The sequence below is a fragment of the Procambarus clarkii genome, chromosome 92 (genome assembly GCF_040958095.1).
Source record: "Procambarus clarkii isolate CNS0578487 chromosome 92, FALCON_Pclarkii_2.0, whole genome shotgun sequence".
Lineage (NCBI taxonomy): Eukaryota > Metazoa > Arthropoda > Malacostraca > Decapoda > Cambaridae > Procambarus > Procambarus clarkii.
In genome coordinates this window covers 6866850-6876500 of record NC_091241.1, presented here as the reverse complement: position 1 = coordinate 6876500, position 9651 = coordinate 6866850, and the positions used below count along the sequence as shown (strand labels likewise).

At 46.5% G+C, this 9651-nt stretch overlaps 1 protein-coding gene across 1 annotated transcript in view; it reads left to right on the top strand.

Annotated features, from left to right (window-relative positions):
* The first annotated feature begins 1751 nt into the window (after positions 1-1751).
* Positions 1752-9651, top strand: part of tou (toutatis) — a 435009-nt gene continuing 427109 nt past the window's right edge. Inside the window, exon 1 of the mRNA XM_069319208.1 lies at positions 1752-1890. The gene's annotated coding sequence lies outside the window, so the exon portion shown is untranslated. The remainder of the gene's footprint in view (positions 1891-9651) is intronic.

Sequence of the window (9651 nt, the reverse complement as noted above, 5' to 3'; positions counted from 1 at the left end):
TAAGCGTGTAAAGGGAAGAATGAGAAGTACTGCATGTTGCATAGCTACGCCGTGTTGCGAGTGCAACATTCCCTAGGGGTGAACATTTATATGATTTAAGAGCAATACATAACCCACTGTTACATGTCATTCTTTCCTTCTGCACAAGGCCGTCACAACAGTTGCTTGCACTTTGTGAATATGGCGGAATCTTTAAATCCCGAGGCAGGTGGTGTGGAGAGTGGTGGAGGAGCCGCGGCCCTCACTGCTGCGAGCTGGTAGGATGTTGAGCGTCACGCTGGCAACTGCCACCAAACATGGCTTACCTCACTCCTCAGCCAACATCATGGCGGACCTTGCAGCCACACCTCGATCATCTACCCCCCTCCCTTCCTTCTCCTTCTCTTGCTTTCTTTTTAATTTCGTTCTCTAATGGTACCTTGTGGTTGAGTCATTACCACGAATGGCCCCCCGAAGGTTGTGTCATAAACTCATTTCTGGGTGTTGGTGTGGTAGAAGTAAGGACAAGCACGAAGACCTTAAGCTGTGCCTTAATGAACGATTCCCACTTTGAACTGTCTCTTCTAAAATATTTCCGTTTTCGTGGAGACACTCGGCGTTCACCCGCCTCGCCAACCTTCCTACCTCCTCTCTCTCTCTCTCTCTCGCCCGCCCGCCGCCTGCTCCTCCTTGTCGGTGAATTTCACTCATTTTTCTACCTTTGTCATCTGAGCCACTCCTAGGTGTTCCATAGGAGGTGAAACGGACACGTTGAGAGCTTAACGAGTCTGATACACAGCTTCGTGTCTATACTTTCGTGGTCTTAGCGTGAGCGCGACTACCAACTAGTTCCATTTATTCATCTGTTGTTGATATTGCCTGCTTTCCGCCCTCACGTTTCCCTATTTCATATTTCATCGTGTTATTTCCTGGAGGAAGGAGGGAGGTTGTGTCGTGGGCGCCAGCCGGCGGCGCCTCCGCCCGGCCCCGACACCAAGTACCAGTATACGATAACTGCACGCCAAGTTGCTCGCTCTCATTTGATAATGTATTAACCTTAGATTAATAGCCGTTTCCGGCGTGCATATGCGGCTCGTCCTAGTGACACTCTTGTGCCGGATGGTCGTCTTGAGGTGTTGAGATGAAGGGCATGGCGTTTCTGGACGACTGGTGAATAATTAAAGACAAATTGAAGAAGGTGGGGTACTCTAGCACGGGCGGATGGCTGCGAAAACCTTCAATCAATCCACCGTTTTTGTCCAGCCACCGAGCTTCTGAACAAAGATATGCATCATTTCACCCGTGATTCTTTTCTTTTCGTTCGTTTCTTAATCTTTCGGACACCTTTATCCCGCCCACGACGAGAAAGTTATTTTAAAGCTGGCGATGTAAGGGGGCCCCGAGGCACACAGTAGGCTGTGGGGAACAAATTCTGTGTAAATGTAAGCCGTTGTGCACGCCACCTTCGAGGCAAACGGAGCCGGGTGTTAGCCTTCCATTGTGTCACCAAATCATCATATATTCCTTGCATACAAATACCAATTACATCCATCACCTTGCATGGTCCCCCCCCCTCTCTCTGTCTGTGTCTCTCTGGCCACCACTACACCATGGAAGGTGGTGGCCGTCTTGTGGAGGGCGGCAGGCGTGTGTATTGCCTCAATAACGCCACAAACACATCAGTAGAGAGGCTAAATGAATGTGAAAAAGAGCAGAGCTGGTTGGAAGCGCTGGTGACGTCACGCTGCCGTCCTGTGTGTGTGCGAGAGCGCCCAAGTCCGAACAGTTTTCTCGGCAGCTAGCAGGTACAGGGCCATATCTCCTCACATTTCCACTCTAAAACCGCCATTCGTCAATCAAATCGAGGGTTCTTGGGCAACTGGAGCGCCGCGGCGGCCAACAGCGGGCAAGGTGAGTGCGATTATGTAGATTGAGGGCGTTTGTAGGAGGCCATAAATTAGTGATGTGTGTGTGTGTTGCCTTGTTAAGCCTAAGCGGCAGACATACTCTCTCTCTCTCTCTCCCTCTCTCACCCTCCCTCCCTCCCGACCAAGTCTTTGTCGAGTTAAGGTGCACCAACCCACCCAACTCTCCCAATCCACCGCTCCCTCGCACAACCACAAGTTCCTCCCCCTCACTCCTTCCCCCCACGCCATAAATGCTCACTCTCCACCGCATTTACAATCCTCTCGTTATTCATCTGGAGGATTGGCCGTCTTGACCCTGTACACTACTAAGGTGTTGAGGTGCGGACATTCTTGTCAGTTTCATCTTGTAATTATTGACTGGAAGTGGGTGGGTGTGTATCACTGGTGGTGGTGGTGGGGGCCCAAGCCCACCACCACTGTCTGTTCCACTATTGCAAAAGGGGGGGAAGAGGGTGGTTTTTTGGCCTTGAAAAGGGGGGGGTTCTTAATTTCGCGATTAGTCTGGTGAACTACACGTGTTGAGTCGGCCTTGACATTGAACAGTAGAATGAATATTTAGCGGGAATTTAATTTCGCATATGGGTCGCGTTTTCATGGTCGACTTTGGTGGCGAGAGGCTACTATTTTGGGCCAACAGTAGGTCCCCCTCACTGTTATCTCTCACCTACAACCTACAGTGCGTAGGTAAAACACACATACACACACACACACACACACACACACACACACACACACACACACACACACACACACACACACACACACACACACACACACACACACACACACACACACACACACACACACGTGTTGACAATCGTACGCTGGGCGTATACATTCTGGAATTTCATTCATGATTAGCCTCGCACTATAGGACAGAGAGTATACATAATTGTGTTGTAGCTGACTTGCCACCTGGTGTAGGGGGGGGACATGTTGCCATGCCTTGCTCTATATAGGTATATTATGCACGCGCTCCAAATGCAAAAATGTTATACACATGATTGAATGAACGTTGATTACATTTGTTGTGAAAGTTCTCCAATAACGGATGAGCTGAAAAATATTCACGGTTAATATTTCAATTTAGCTGTAACTGTAGTGTGTATGTATGTAATGTATGTATGTATGTATGTATGTATGTATGTATGTATGTATGTATGTATGTATGTATGTATGTATGTATGCATGTGTATTTCGCTGGTGAGATGGTTCTGCAGGATATATATATAATTATATATATATATTCAGTTGCATATTGTCCTGGGGACCATTCAGGCTTGTTCGCATACATAATTATATATATATATATATATATATATATATATATATATATATATATATATATATATATATATATATATATATATATATATATACATACACACAATCGCGCGTATGTTACCACATATGTTATCATCTGGGTTGGTAAGGAATGTAGTCACATGTTTTGACAAGATAACATGTGTTTATCTAGTTAATTAGTCAATGAGCATTTATTTAACATTTCCCCTGCATGCAATCGACATTATTTAATTACTGCGAATTTTATTATCACACTTCAATTTGTTTTGCGACAAAATGCGTTATGCAATTATTATATTGAAGTTGGTATAAAGACTATGGATATATATATAATTATATTTGGTATTATTATATATTTTAAATTGCAAGACGAGGAGCTAGATCCATAAAAAGATAGAAACCTGTTTAACAGAAGACTAATCATATATATTTAGGAGACGAACTTTTGAAAATTACGGTGATTATCACTCTCTCTTATGTGTTTAAAAATCTATTATCATTGAGGAAACGGGCATGTACCCCGGTTATCAGGACCACGAGCATAGCGGACTCCTGTCTGTCTGAATCATTATTATTCTTGAAGTTATTTGAAGAGTATGTGTGGAGGCGAGTCTCTGCAGCCTAGTGCATTGATCTGCAGCCTAGTGCATTGATCTGCAGCCTAGTGCATTGATCTGCAGCCTAGTGCATTGATCTGCAGCCTAGTGCATTGATCTGCAGCCTAGTGCATTGATCTGCAGCCTAGTGCATATCTCTATGGTCTCTGGTTCATGGTGCCGTGAGTGTTAAATCGTTCCCTCTCGCTACTTAGAACGTGTGTTGGCTAAGATCAGATTAGAGATAACTGTTTTAATATCCGTAATCTTATTGTCCAGGTGTTTCTTTGCTAGGAACCTCGGTAGTAGGAGCATAGCGTATTTATAACGGGGCGTTTAACCCCCGTTAACGGTAACCCCGCAGATTGCTTGATTAGGTTTGCTTATTTTGTCTACCTTTCTACTTTTAATATGAATCTACATTTAGTAGAGGTTAGTAATGCCCCAGTGATCATACTTATAGTTCAAATGAAAAGGATACACACTAATTATGTACAGTATACAGCACGTGTAGAGAGCATGTTTAAAGTATTAATTAGTTGAGAGTGGTTAGCAACACACAAACACTGGAATCTAATTACATTAGCATACATGCCATAATAATGCCGTGCCATCCAATTACAGTAATGCTTACGCAGTTTCAATGACACTTGCCCTGTAGTGACAGTTACAAGGACCCCCCCCCCTCACCCCGGTTACAGCAAAACAGATGACATTTGTAATGCACAGACTGCTTTTTACACTGTTTGCAACTGTGGTCTCTACGTCCAGCTGTTTGCAACAGTGGTGTCTTACGTCCAGCTGTTTGCAACAGTGGTGTCTTACGTCCAGCTGTTTGCAACAGTGGTGTCTTACGTCCAGCTGTTTGCAACAGTGGTGTCTTACGTCCAGCTGTTTGCAACAGTGGTGTCTTACGTCCAGCTGTTTGCAACAATGCATACGTTGAGCTCTAAATCGAGGGACTTGGGGTCAACTTTCGGGCAGAAAAGACAGAGGCATCAGGTGTGAGAGATCAGAGGCCAGATTCACGAAGCAGTTACGCAAGTACTTACGAACGTGTACATCTTTCCTCAATGTCTGACGGCTTTGATTATATTTATTAAACAGTTTACAAGCATGAAAACTTGTCAATCAACTGTTGTTATTGTTATAAACAGCCTCTTGGTGCTTCGGAGCTCATTAACTGTTTAATAATTGTAAACAAAGCCGCCAAAGATTGAGAAAAGATGGACAGGTTCGTAAGTGCTTGCGTTACTGCTTCGTGAATCTGGCCCCTGATGTGGTTATGAGTCGCTGCTTCTTATTCCAAGAAGCGGAATACACAACAATAAAGCTCCTCTTACCAAGGCTAAGCACTCGGTGATTCTACGGGCTATTCATGCCCGTGCCACCTGTTGGGTGGCTTAATCTTTATCAATCACTCAGTGATTCAAGACACTGAAGCCTAATCAGGGTTTCCCACAATGCACAATCTCCCTAGTTGTTGTTGTTATAGATTCAGCTACTCGGAACAAGTTCCAAGTAGCACGGGCTATGGCGAGCCCGTAGAGGACTTACCTGGCACAGGAGCGGGGCAAGTAGCGCGGGCTATGGTGATCCCGTAGTGGACTTACCTGGCACAGGAGCGTTGCTGTGTGTGTGTGTGATCTCCCACGGGAATACACGACTCTCCTCCATCTCCCACAGTGGTGAATGATTCTTACCCATCTCCCACAGTAATAACGTACCTTTACCTCCATCTCCCACGGTGGTTCACGATTCTTGGCCACACCTTACACCCACTCCTTCCTCCCACAGTGCAACACTATCTCCTCCCCCCCCACCCACACGTTGCCAGCACCCCCCCCCCTCCCCCCCCCCCCTCCCCCCCCCCCCATTCAGACGTGTCAGGAAAAGTTAGTGTCAGAAGTTCTCAAAAATTATAAGGAAGAGGTACAGGAGGGCAGGGGACTTGCTCCCTCTCTCTCTCTCTCTCTCTCTCTCTCTCTCTCTCTCTCTCTCTCTCTCTCTCTCTCTCTCTCTCTCTCTCTCTCTCTCTCTCTCTCTCTCTCTCTCTCTCTCTCTCTCTCTCTCTCTCTCTCTCTCTCTCTCTCTCTCTCTCTCTCTCTCTCTCTCTCTCTCTCTCTCTCTCTCTCTCTCTCTCTCTCTCTCTCTCTCTCTCTCTCTCTCTCTCTCTCTCTCTCTCTCTCTCTCTCTCTCTCTCTCTCTCTCTCTCTCTCTCTCTCTCTCTCTCTCTCTCTCTCTCTCTCTCTCTCTCTCTCTCTCTCTCTCTCTCTCTCTCTCTCTCTCTCTCTCTCTCTCTCTCTCTCTCTCTCTCTCTCTCTCTCTCTCTCTCTCTCTCTCTCTCTCTCTCTCTCTCTCTCTCTCTCTCTCTCTCTCTCTCTCTCTCTCTCTCTCTCTCTCTCTCTCTCTCTCTCTCTCTCTCTCTCTCTCTCTCTCTCTCTCTCTCTCTCTCTCTCTCTCTCTCTCTCTCTCTCTCTCTCTCTCTCTCTCTCTCTCTCTCTCTCTCTCTCTCTCTCTCTCTCTCTCTCTCTCTCTCTCTCTCTCTCTCTCTCTCTCTCTCTCTCTCTCTCTCTCTCTCTCTCTCTCTCTCTCTCTCTCTCTCTCTCTCTCTCTCTCTCTCTCTCTCTCTCTCTCTCTCTCTCTCTCTCTCTCTCTCTCTCTCTCTCTCTCTCTCTCTCTCTCTCTCTCTCCACAGGTGAGTACAGGAACAGACGACTATTGATTCCTGTTTAGCAGGCTTTCCTTTCCTATAGCTCGTGGTCAGCCAGACTATTAGTTTTCCCCTGGTGCACGACTCTCCAATCGGTTAACAACCAGCTACCTCAATTAATAATGCTTGAACAGGAGGGGGGGATGACTGGGGGACGGGGGGGGGGCAACCAGTTGAAGATTGGCGCCCAGTCAATCCCATTCTGGCCAGGACTGGAACCACAGTCAAATTACTGTCATAGAAATGCATAGAAAACGTAGATATTTGTGAGCAGTTACTTATCATAGTGGGCTACGCCAGTAACGTTGGTTATTTATTAGTTGTGAGGGCGGGTTGACTGACACAGGGGCCTGACAGGTGAGTGGACAGCGTTTCGGATTCGTAGTCCTAATTTAAGGTTCCAGGGTTCGATCTCCGGTGGAGGCGGAAACAAATGAGCAGAGTTTGCTTCACCCTGATGTTCCTGTTCACCTAGCAGTAAATAGGTACCTGGGAGTTAGACAGCTGCTACGAGCTGCTTCCTGGGGACGTGTAACAAAAATGAGGCCTGGTCGAGGACCGGGCTGCGGGGACGCTAAGCCCCGAAATCATCTCAAGATAATGAGCAAATCCACAAGGGCCGTGACGAGGATTTGAACCAGCATCCGGGAGCATCCCAGACGCTGCCTTAATCGACTGAGCTACGACATGGTCAAAAGAGTTGAAACCGAAGTTCTACTGAACTTACTGGACCCTGCAGCCTCTTCGAGGCACAAACCAGGGTTTTACACAACTCCCCCCTGCACTCGAGCTATGTCAATAGGCCGTTCTCCCTTTTCGCCCTTACTTCATTCTCAAGGTTATCTTGAGGTTATCTCAAGATAACCTCAAGAGAAGATCATAGCGGATCTGTTTACATTTATTAAACAGTTTGGAGCTCCAGTAGCGCTGCGAGGCTGTTTAAAACAAATAATAATCTTGTATTGTGAAGTCTGGAAGCTCCCAACTCGTATAATATATATACATAACACTGCCGTGATTAAGAAATGATATATAAATTTCGCATTGGGCTGTATAAATGCCCGAGGAATTTCACCAGGGAAGGAATTGGAGAAATGGGTAGAACTATAACATTACTATATTTTCCCATTATATTCATGTTTCTGCAGGGGTCAAAATACCTTTAAAACTGCATGAAATAATTATTGTGTTGCAGTAATGACTACATTTATATTTTAAATATATATTTTTTTTAACTTATTACTGTAGCGAGGGCGGGCTGAGACTGTGTACCTTTCTGATATAGTTTAGTTTATGCTCAACATATGTGGCTCATCGTTTTCTCTCACTGACGCCGGTAGAAGAAAACGGGACCACGAGGGTTGCCGGGGCGTATCCGACCCCACGCTCGTCGACGCCCCTCAATCAACAACAACAAACAGAGCCACAGGAGCCAACAAACCTTTACGAAACCTGTACATCTTTCCTTACATTTACAAAACAGTTTACGAGCCTCGAAACTTCACAACCCAAGGTTATTGTTATTATCAAACACCCTCACAGAGCAGCAGTGGTTTCAGTAAGTGACAGTAAGTGTCTCAGTGGTAACAGATGACAGAGCAGCAGTGACGGGTGACAGAAAGATCACAGAGCAGCAGTGACGGGTGACAGATCACAGAACAACAGTGACGGGTGACAGATCTCAGAGCAACAGTGACGGGTGACAGTAAGATCACAGAGCAGCAGTGACGGGTGACAGATCACAGAACAACAGTGACGGGTGACAGATCACAGAGCAACAGTGACGCGTGACAGATCACAGAGCAACAGTGACGCGTGACCGATCACAGAGCAACAGTGACGCGTGACAGATTAGAGCAGCAGTGACGGGTGACAGATCTCAGAGCAACAGTGACGGGTGACAGTAAGATCACAGAGCAACAGTGACGGGTGACAGTAAGATCACAGAGCAACAGTGACGGGTGACAGATCACAGAACAGCAGTGACGGGTGACAGATCACAGAACAGCAGTGACGGGTGACAAATCTCAGAGCAACAGTGACGGGTGACAGTAAGATCACAGAGCAACAGTGACGGGTGACAGTAAGATCACAGAGCAACAGTGACGGGTGACAGATCACAACTGAGAGTATAGCAGACCAGAAGACAAAAGACTGTTGGCGTGCGCCCTGTCTCGCGGTCGCCAAAGTTTCCTCTGAGGTTCAATTGTTTTTTTCCCCCGTTTGATGAAAAAATAAAAACAAAAAAAAGTTTTCCAATAAAAACAAAAATATCTTCGTGATTGGATGGAGGCCTTTACTAGTGTTTTGATTGTGTCGTAGGCAGGGGGGGGGGAGGGAGAGTGAGAGAGTGCAGGAGAGAGTGAGAGTGAGAGAGTGCAGGCGAGTGAGAGTGAGTGAGGTTAGGTAGAGTTCACAGCCATGAATCATTTGTGGATTCTGTAGCAGAGTGGTCTACACGTCGATCTCCACCCCGCAACTGACTGACACACACACACACACACACACACACACACACACACACACACACACACACACACACACACACACACACACACACACACACACACACACACACACACACATACACACACACACACACACACATACACACACACACATACACACACATACACACACACATACACACGTGTTCTAGTACCCCCACGCAGGACGGAAACGGTTAGGCACGTGTCCTTCCTTCTCCAACGACGGGAATTAGAATATAGCTCAGTGACTATCCACAACCTGTCCTCTTACAAAGAACGTCGCTTTTCATTCGTAGGCGTTACATTAGGCCAAAAATTGTCGTACTAGGCTTAATCGACTGAGCTACGACAGGGTAAAAGGGTTGAAACCGAAGTTCTACTGAACTTACTGGATCTCCCGGACGCAGGTTCGAATCCTCGTCACGGCCCTTGTGGATTTGTTCATTGTCGTACTAGAAAATGGCAGCGGCTGGCGAAAATGACGAAAACTATCCTCGTTTTCTGTTTTAGGTCCTCTGGTAGGTTAGGATAAGGGGGGCACTTGATGTTGAGAAACCATAAGAGGATTGGCTGGTCTATCATGTATTGCCAAGGGCGCTGGAAAGACACGCGCTCTGCGCTTGTTTCCATAAGTGCGCAGT